The following is a 10,764-nucleotide window of genomic DNA, read 5'->3' on the forward strand; positions in this document are numbered from 1 at the left end:
ATTTTATTTTTTTTAAATTTAAGTATTTTGTAAAAAATTATAGAGATTTTTAAAATTTAAATTAAAGATATTTTTTTCACTGTGTCAAAACTCAGTGATAGTCGTGCAGTTTTATCTTATCTTTGGCTGGATTTTCCAGTTTTCCTGTGCTCTTATCCCGGGGGTTGCATAGAAATTTTTGCATGATTGAGTCACAAAACTAAATAAGGTATCTGCGCAAGCATGGCTTATTATGTGTAGAAGTTCGTTTGACTCGTTGACTCAACCGTGGAAACCCACCTGGGAAAGAGGAAGCGTGAGCGTGAGTCTGGAGGGGAAGCCATAATTTTGTAGAGATAAAATAGATTTTTTTTTTCTTAATTTGCTTTCTATTTTTTCGGAATTGATTTGAGGACGTTCTTGAGTAATTTAAAATGTTTTGAAATCCAAGTTTTTAAATTGAAAAAAATCACTTTGAATATTCAAAACAAAAATGTTTTCAAAACATTGAAGCAAAATGTATCACAATGTCCTTAAGAGTAGTGGTAACATTGCACAGAGTTTAATGATTTAAATTTTTATGTTCAAAATGGCAAAAATAATTAAATACTGAGAAAAGTTATCCTTAATTTTAGGAATTTATGAACACAGATTTATTGTTGAGCTTTTTTTATTGTGTTTAAACGGTGTTTCTATGTTGAAAAACTAATCCAATTTGTTTTAATATACTATAAATCTATGATAAACTCTTTGTACATAACTTTAATTTGAGTTCATTCATCAAATTTCTAGAGCAAAAAGTGTTTAAAAACACGCGAATATTTAATCGATTTAATATTAAACTATAAAATTTAATATACCAAAAGAATTTGGCAAACTTTAATTTATGTGGGTAAATCTCTAACAACTAACACGAAATCGGAATAAAGTTACCCCGACCTCTCTTCGATTTGCTTGAAATGATGTCCTAAAGGTTAAAGGGGTTCCTGATAACGAATTAAACTTTATTTTTTTACTTAGATACGTTTTTTGGTGGATATTTGTATAAAAATTTAAACATCTCGATAAAAAAATATTTTTATTAAAAAACAGATTAAATTAATAATTAAATTTACGTTTTTATATTACAGTCCAGACTAGATTATCCGAAGCCTCGATTATCCGAAGTTTCGATTATCCGAAGTTCGATTATCCAAAGGTTTGTATGGGACTTCGGATAAACGAATCACGAACAATTTGAGTCAAATTTGAATAGATTGCCTATTAAATAATAAAATGCATTTTTTCAATATTTCAATACTGCCATATTGGTCGCCATCTTGGATTTAAAAGTTTTAAATCACTTTACCGTAGTTTAGGGGTCATACTTAAGCTCAACAACAAAAAATCAGGCAACGAAAAAAAAAATTTTTTTGTCATTCGATTATCCGAAGTGAAATTTTTCCGGACCTTCAGATAATTGAGTCTGGACTGTATTATATTATTATATTACGTTTTTTCTATGAAAAATATAATAATAATTTCACAGAAAAAAAACTAAATACTACACTTTTTTTTTTGTAAAAACGTTTATTTAGTTCTGATTTGTTTTACATAGTTAGGTTTTTCACTGTTCAATCATGTTTAGTTCAAACTCGAGTGTTTCTATTGTGAGAGGACAATCTGGCTCTAGAATGTAATTTATATAAACAATAAAAAGCTTAAGAGCCTTGTGTTTTCTCCTTGTACTGCTATGAGTAAGTTCTGGCACTAAAAACATCTCAAACCTAACCCTTCTATCCAAAATCGCCTCCAACTTCGGCTGAAGGTACTCCCACAGATGTTTCACTCGACTGCAGTTGGTAAATTTATGCTTCAGGTCTTCAACTACATTGGGACAGTGTTGACACATTTCACTGTCCTGTCTGTTCTGCCGGAACAGCAGCGCTGCATGCGAGATCTTGTGGTTGACTAACAGGTAGTACGTAGACCTCTCTGCCGATGTGAATCTTTTACACCGGATGTTGTGCCAAACGAGTCTCCACGATGTGGCCGAGCGTTCCGCCATGACCTTTGGTTTACTCAGCGTTTTCCGGTAGAAATCGTGCAACTCCGTAGCAGTCGGGTTCGTCGCCAGGCTGTGTGGTACATAAGCCAGCTCACGAGCAATCGCCTTCAAACATGGGTACATCGCTGGGATTCCACTAAGATTAGGTGGATTTTCGAGTTGACTCGTAAACGACAAAGCGAAAGGAGTTACCTCCGTATCACGAATGAAGCGATTGATGAGAAGAGCTTTACTCTTCACTCTGGGCGTGTGCAGGTTGAGTCCACCTTCGGCTACTGGCAATGCCAGTTGATCCATGGGTACTCTGAATGAATACCTTCCCCAGATAAACCGCCCCATCTGAGATGTCATTCTAGCTACCGCAGCGTTTGGCATACTAAGCACCGATGACAAATACCACAATTTAGAAGTTACGAAGACGTTTAGCAGAGTCACCTTCTGGTGAATGGTAAGGACACGTGGCTTGAAAAGCCACATGAGGAAGGAAGTCTTCCTAATAAGTTCGCTCCAATTTTCTTCGATGGTCCGTTTCAAGGAGTTGAAGTATATCACTCCCAGGATCTTTACAGAGTCAGCAACAGTCGGCCAAACAGCTCCCGTTGCAGTTCCTCGTTGTATTCCCACGTTCACCGCTACGGTTTTCTCCAAGTTCAGCATTGCTCCCGAACACAAGCCGAAGTCCTCAAACGCCTGCTTGATGTCTGCCAGCTTCGACTCTTCCACCAGGATGACGGAAATGTCGTCTGCGTAAGCTACCAATAGCTCTTGGGGGTGGTTACATATGGACAGGAGTTTCTCAAGGAGGGGATGCAGGAAAAGGACAAATAGATGCATGCTGAGGGGATCGCCTTGGCGTACCGACCTTTGGATGGGAAATTCTGCAGACAGATTCCCGTTGATGATAATTCGCGATCTAGCTGCTGCCATCAATTTTGCGATGAGAGCCACCAGGTCCTCGTTGAATCCCATGCTGCGCATCACGTTTAGCAGAAAACCTTGATCCACACGGTCAAACGCATGGTCCAAATCGAACGAAATAAGTTTTCCAGTTTTCCGTTTGCAGTTGAGCTCAACTAGTCTATCTTTTACCGCTTGCACAGCTTCAAAAATGCTCCGGTTGGAGTTGGAGCACTTTTGGCTTGAGTTCAGTAGTCCGTTCTCTTGCATGATCCGCGCCAGTCGCACCTTAAGCACTCGTGACAGCAGCTTGTAATCATAGTTCAGCAAAGTGATGGGTCTGTATCCTTTGATCGTCTTCAAATTGGAGTTCTTTTTGCTCAAAACCACTACACCCTCCAGGAACTGATCCGGAAATTGTCCTTGGAGTGCCTCGTTGAGGATCAGGTTGAGCTGTCGGTATATGATGTCGAACGCTTTCTCATAGAACTCCTTCGGGATACCGTCAGGGCCAGGTGATTTTCGTGAAGCACTAGTCTTGATGGCAGTAAAGATCTCCTCTGTCGTGATTTCGTCCATTGACCGGATGTTGGCTTCAGAGGCTGCGTCCACCGATCGGTTAGAGGGGAAATTTGTGTTTGGTTCCACAGATCCGGAACTGTACAGCTGCTGGAAGTAGTCGAAGATGTGTTGTTCGACCTCAGCAGAATCTTGGAGTAACCTTCCTTGATGTTCAATAGCTGATATTGTGCTGTTCTTCTTCCGTCCAGTGCGATCACCGAGTTGAAACGAAGACATTTTCTCACCCCCGACAAGCTTGTCGTTGAGTCGCTCGAACGCCCTCGAAAATTTGTTCTGCAGGAGAAGCATCCTTCCTTTGATCTTGTTGATCTCAGACACCATTCCAGGGGTTTGGTGGAGATTGTCGTAGGCAGTCCTCAGTTGTATGTAGAGTAGTTCGTTTTCAGCGTTGAACTCCCGAAAGGCTTCATTGGTCTTCCACCTGAAGAAGCTTCTGATTTTTGGTTTAGCGCACCGGACCCACCAGTCAATCCAGCTTCCGAAGTTTTGTTTTTCTCGTAACCAGCGATTCCACTTGCTCTCGAACTCGGCCAGGTTCTCCTCCGTTAGAACATGAGCGCGTATTGACCAGAAGCCGCGTCCATGGGCTCTACCTTGGTTTGGGAGACAACACCTTACTTTGAACGCCTTGTGATCGGAAAAGGACGTTACTAGGTACTCTGCTGTACGCAGAGATGTTACCAGGGACTCAGATATGTACAACCGGTCGAGACGCGAAGCACAGTTAGGACGAATAAAACTGAATACGGTTCGATTTCCCTTCAGAACCTCCCACGCATCCTTCAGGGCCAGGTTGTCGATTAGATTCTTAAGAGCTAAGCTGTTGTTGCTGTTGCCCTTCGAATCCTTCGAGGAGGTGACACAGTTGAAATCACCGCCGAGGATGTAGTGGTCAGAGCTTATTTGTAGGTAGAACGGAAGCGTGCTATTGAAGAGTCGTTCACGAGCTTTAGCATTCAACGTCCCAGACGGTGCGTAAACGTTACAGATTGTCACAGAGTTACTCAAAGTTACAGCAATTATGCGCGAGTCTACGCTGCGCCTGACGTTGGAAAAACGGATGTGAGCTTTAAGTGCAATGGCGGTTCCTCTCTTATGTTCGTCTACGTTAGACAAAACGTTAAATCCCGGAAGTACGAGATGTGGGTTCTCAACTTCTTGAAGAAGAATTATATCGAGATCGGTTAGTCTTATGAAGGATCGGAGGGAATTTAGTTTGTTTTCGTTCGAAATGGCGTTTATGTTAATGGTGGCAATGTTGTACGAGCAAGGCAAGTTCATTGCAGTGGGAGCTGCAGGGTTCTAGGCTAGTTGATTTTCGGTTTTTTCGGGCGACCTGGTCGCCTCTTCTTTTTCACCTCAGTGAACTGCTCACCAGACTTTGCGTGCTCGCTGCTATCGCTCTCACTCCCACCAGTGATGGAACTGAGCGAATGCGCCTTCTTGAGGTCGGGGACGGGGAGAGGCGATTTAAAGGTACTCACCAAGGCTGAGCATGCGGAGTCCGGCAAGGCTGGCATTTCTGCGTTCTCATCGTACGGTTGCAGTAACTCGTGCACGTGTTGAGTGCTGAGTTCCGCGGCACCTTCAGCAGCAGTTGGGTCCTCAGTTTCCATATCTTCGACAGCAGCACGGGTTTCTCCTTCCGCAACAGGTGCAGCAGGGCCAGCAGGTGCCGCAGGGCCACCGGGGGCAGCAGGGGTGGCAGGGCCAGCAGGTGCAGCAGGGTTGGCAGGAGCAGCAAGGCCGCCAGCGGGGCCAGCAGGGATGGCAAGGGCAGCAGGGCCAGCAGGTGCAGCAGGGGCAGCAAGGGCGGCAGGGGCGGCAGGGACAGCAGGGGAGAGTGGAGAGAGCATCACGTCACTCACGCTGGCGTCCACGGTCGGCTCAGATGAGCGTTCAGACTCCTTTGGACATACGATCGCACCGCCTCCGCTGGCAGCCGCAGCTGATTCAGCTGAGAGTTCGGTGACGCTTGTGAGGATGTTTTGAGCATTTGATGACGAGCTGCCTCCGCTGGTTTGGAAGCCAACTGTGAGTTCAGCAACGTCCATCTGTTCGTCCGTGTGAACAGACTGAGCAGTGTTTTCGCTGATGATCGTCGATCCAACAGCTGGCTGGCCGGCCACGTTCGTCGTCGCTTGACTCAGAGAGCCGTTAGGTGCCGTGCTCTCGAGCACAGTCGGTGGCGGTCGTTGCGGCATGACCGGACCGAGAATTGTACTACTGAACGCCGGCAGCAGTGTGTTAGTGGCAGATGCGCTAGTGTTGAGCACACTTGCGTAGCTTGTAGATCCTCGGTTTTTATCCAGACGAGCGTTGAGGTCGGCCTTTTGGTTGAGTAATTTTTTATTCTCCACACATGAGATGCCTACGTGTTGGGTAAGCGTGCAGTGTTTGCATGTCTGCGGCTGCCCTCTGTACGAAATAAGTGTTTGTTCCGATTGGATCGTGACAAACGACTTAATGTGGCGGCGAAGAACCATCTTCGCTACCCGGATGCCCGATGGCATGCCACGGAGAGGGAAACTCTCTCCCCAGGGTACCTCTCGGATGTTGAGTACGTCTCCGTAGTTCCGCAGAAAAGCCACAATCTCCTCGCTAGTGACGTTCTCCGAGAGATCGTGTATCTTCACTTCCACTCCCCCGTCCTCCATCACCAAGCGAACTTTGGCCTTGGTCTTGTTCACATCCATCTCGTGTTTCCCATCGTGCTTGGCAACAGCGTCTTGAGCGGTTTTTAGATCCACACACTTTACATGTGCGCAATTTTGCGCATGATTCACCTGGAATCGCTTAACTTGACCTACGGCCAGTCCCAAATTCACTAGAACAAACTTCTGGAGTTCTTCAATGGAGGGTCGCTTTGGAAAATTCGATAAGTCCACCTTGAAGGTGTTTTCGCGAGTTCTCACTTGAGACATAGTTGCGTGTTCGGACTGCCTATCCGGTACGCAAAGAAATTAAACCTGTCGTCAGGTAAACTGACGAGAAACGACTTAAAATCTGCACCAACTAGTGGTGCAGACCGCGAGCGTGCCGAAACGATTTGAAACGCGCAGAGGAGCTCCGATAGCTACGTCCTACCGCATCAAGAAATCGATGCAGACTACACTCAAAAAAAAAAAAAAAAAAAAAAAAAAAAAAAAAAAAAAAAATGAGTTCGCGTAAACGTGAACAGAGTTCATGCCAACGGGAACCAGGAAGTAACCTGTTCACTTTCATGGTGCAATGCACTATAAAAGTTGAACAGTTTTCTTCCTGGTTCCCGGTGGCATGAACTCTGTTCACGTTTACGCGAACTCATTTTTTTGAGTGTAAACTAAACCTTTGCTATTTTTCGTCACTCAAATGTAAATTTGTTTAGGACATGTAATTTTATGGTAAGTTCATTGTACTTTTCGAATCTGCAATAACACAATCTTACTTCTGATGACGGTACGGTCCATGTTGTCTACAGTTGAATAACTTTATTCAGTTTTTATTGTGCAAATTAAGATGCATGGTGAGATTTGGGTTTTGCGCAATATTAACCACGAAGAACAATAAAACCTACCCAAATGTTCAGCAACTGTTCTTTTGGTCACCCGTTGCTGATTTACATTGAAAGCAGGGTCGGTCGGCAATCATCAACCATCACGTCGCCGTCGTGGTGTCATTAACCAAATTCGCAAACAAATCTTGAATCACCGGTTATGGAGGGGTTCCAAAAAAAGTTGGTGATGTTTTTTGGTAGCATAAGAAAACGAGAATCGATTAGTGAATATTTTAAAAACAAGTTTTCAAATCAGTTAAGCAGTTCAAAACCGTTTTATTTCATTTTAGTCATATTAACTGTTGAAATTGGTATATGGTATAAAACATAATCAGGTACCTATAGAAATTTAACCTTGAAATAGATGCTATTTTATTGATTTTTATTCAAGCAAGGGGGCGTTAGTGGATCTGGTTTTGTAATACAATACTATATGAGGGATTGACCTGACTGTGATGAGTAAACTACACAGTCTAATACAGTCCAATGAAAAAAATTGATGTCTCAAATACCCGAAAAAAATTCGTATTGTTATTGTGTCATCGAAACGTTCTACGTCTTTATCTTTATCACCAATTTAGATCTAACCAATTTTCAAAGTAACCAGTTATTTTCCATTTACTTTTACAGGTAGACGAATGGATCATCATGTAAAGTCGGTTCATTTTATTATCATTACATTTTAAAAAAGGTACGTTTGCAGTCAACATATAAACATTCCAAGATCGTTCTCAGAAATGTCGTCCTCTGTTGAACATCATCAAGTTCTCTTTACATTCAAAATTTCACACCCAGGTTCGTTGCATAACGTGTCTGCTATAAATTCACAACTTCCCGCGAAATTTTTCTTTCACTTTTGACTCAAATGTCAACTGGTCGGTGCTGATATTGCCTGAAGTTTCTTTAACGTTAAATACATCAAACTATTTTCAAATAAAAAGCTACAATTTATACGGTTTTATGTTTTCCTCCTTATGCTCTATTCTGAGTACCGTTAACCGCGGTGACTTGGACAGGCTGAAGATTTTTTTTTTCAAAGTACCTCAAAAAATAGGTTTCAACAAATATTGAAAAAAAAAAAAATAAAGGTTGGTTAACTATAGTTAAAAAAACATTGGTAATTATTTTGACTCTTTGTAATAAGGATTTTTTGAACTTATTTGATAAACATATAAAACATTGAACCTCTCAAAAAAAAAAAAAAAACAAAAAAAAACTGTAGAAATGTAAACATTGAGTGTGGCCCGCTTCCTTCGATGATCATTGACATAAGGCGTGAGGGATACACTCAATCTTTACATTGGTTTATAGAACCTTACAAAAAAAGTTTAGATATGATTAATCAAAAACATTCAAAGTATTCTGTTTTACTAGATGAAAATTAGATCGTATCAAAAAAGGGACTGGAATATCGAATTTTTGGAAAATTTTAAAGCTAAAACATTAAAAATAAGCTTAAAAATAAAATTTTAAATGAGGTTTTAAAACACAATTAAAAAATTCTTTAAATTTTTATACATTTCTAGCAAGTAAAGGCGATTGGGCCATAATTCTAGTTTTGCTTTTTTGCGTGATTTTCAGTAGATTTTATTTTTGTTAAAAAGATTCATGCAACCGAATTGGATTTGGTAGCAATTAAATAATTATATAAAAAAACTATTCGAAATGATTTCTGGTTCAATCTTAATTTTAAAATAAATTATATTTTTTTAAATAAATTAATATTTTAAAGTTAACAAAATAACTAAACAAAGAATCAATTGTGCATTTTCCAAATGAAACACGAATAGTAGCTTGCCAACTTTAAAGCTGAATTTGTTAGAAACACCGTGACTATCTGAGTTACGCAAGTTTCAAAATAAGAAATTTTCAACAAAACTATCTGCTTATGTACTTTTGAATTTTTTTTTGGAAAAACCGTACAGGTTTATACATTTTCTTGAGTATAATTTTTACTCTTTAAAAACAAATTCTCAGCCAGGTTTTTTACAGCTCATTTGAATTTTCAACAGTAGAATAATAAAAAATGTGTTTATTTCTTTTTTTTAAATTTAATCTGATAATAAATTAAACAAAAATGCGTTTCTATTTGGAGCTTATATTCTGATTCTGAAAAGTTTGTCGAATGACATTTTCAATATTTTGGTTTTTGCAAATTTATGTTCATTAAAAAATAAATATAAAAGGTGGAGACAATGTCAATCAAATTATTTTGGGCTTTTTGAATAAATTATTTTAAAAACCAAATGAACTGAAGCAGAAAGCTGGCTGTAATATTGTTTCCATTTTTGCTATAATAAAAACATAAATCTGATGTCCGCAATAACAAATTATTAATTCATCCACTTGAGTTCGAGTGAAGGTCACCTGCATTACACGCTATCGCACTATCGATCACCATGGTCATATTGATTTGTTATCAAACATGCTGCCTTTCCATAGCCGATACAATATCTATCAACCGCATCATAAAATCGCCCTCCAGTCTGCTGGGTGACAAAATTAGAGCAGCACTTCAGTTCCCATCCAGTGATGATGCCGCCACCACTGAGGTGACACGTTCCAGCTAACACAACACAATGTGCTGTACTGTATTCTGCCCACGAAGCTTCTCTAGCTGTACTAACCATCAAAACAGACCTCTCAGTACACAGCTGGTTACGTTCATTAGGCGACCTAACAATGCTAGGAGTTGACAATAACAACAATCAAACACTTGTGAGCGACTGGAACTGATGTCTACGACCGTTCAAATCAAAGAAACAAAAACATTAGAAGCGGCACATGCTTGCATACCGAACTACCTTGATCGTAGCCGTAACCTCCACGAGCCACGAGCTATAACCGGTAGAGCAACCAGCTGATTTCACACCTCTCTGCGTAAGCACAATCGCGTGGTGAAAACCTGCTAACCCGAAACTGTTTTCAAAAAGAACAAGTTGTCACTTTTGACAATTATCTTGTTTTTCTGCAGCATCAAGACCCCGTTACAAAGACCGGTACGGCATTGATGGACTACTTTCCATTGGTCAACAATGCCGATTGCGGATAGCTCTTCTGCGGAGGAGGTCCAATGAACTGAATCTGCAGTGAAAAGAGAGATCACCCGCGCGGAGAAACCAGCCAAAGTCACACGATCAAAACAAGAGAGAGAGTGAGCGCGTGATTCGCCAAAAGGCAGTGTTGCCAGCTGGCTTGGAACGAGAGTACACTCTGCACCCGGGTTTACCGACGACGACGACGCGATCAACGGACGAAGAAGCGTGCGCACACGATAAACTGGGAGAATTCAGCGCGCGCGCGATCGAGGAACTTGCGCATGCGCTTCACGACGACGCGATAGTTGGACTGACTGGAAGCAGTTTTCGTTTGGCGTTCTCCACCGCCAACCAGCTGCTGCTTCGGGGGATCTTCTCTAAGCTTGGAGGTCTTCGAGCGAGCCACCAATACCAATGATGGGGGCACGGAGAAAAATGTGGGTTATTGTTGCATATTGCTTAGTTAAAAAATAATTGACAAATTTGTTATCGAAAGATCTTAACTAAATTCAAAATGATTTACAATCTTAAAAAATGAAAATTTAACTGAATTTTCTTTCCCTAAACATGACTCTGACTCTGACTCTGACTCTGACTCTGACTCTGACTCTGACTCTGACTGTGACTTTGACTCTGACTCTGACTCTGACTCTGACTCTGACTCTGACTCTGACTCTGACTCTGAC

At 41.2% G+C, this 10,764-nt stretch overlaps 1 protein-coding gene across 1 annotated transcript in view; it reads left to right on the forward strand.

The window, feature by feature from the left end:
• The window catches only part of LOC120432544 (uncharacterized), a 658,780-nt gene that overhangs the window by 497,693 nt on the left and 150,323 nt on the right, over nt 1–10,764 (forward strand). The gene's annotated exons all lie outside the window — the stretch shown is intronic.

Source organism: Culex pipiens, chromosome 2 (genome assembly GCF_016801865.2).
Source record: "Culex pipiens pallens isolate TS chromosome 2, TS_CPP_V2, whole genome shotgun sequence".
NCBI lineage: Eukaryota > Metazoa > Arthropoda > Insecta > Diptera > Culicidae > Culex > Culex pipiens.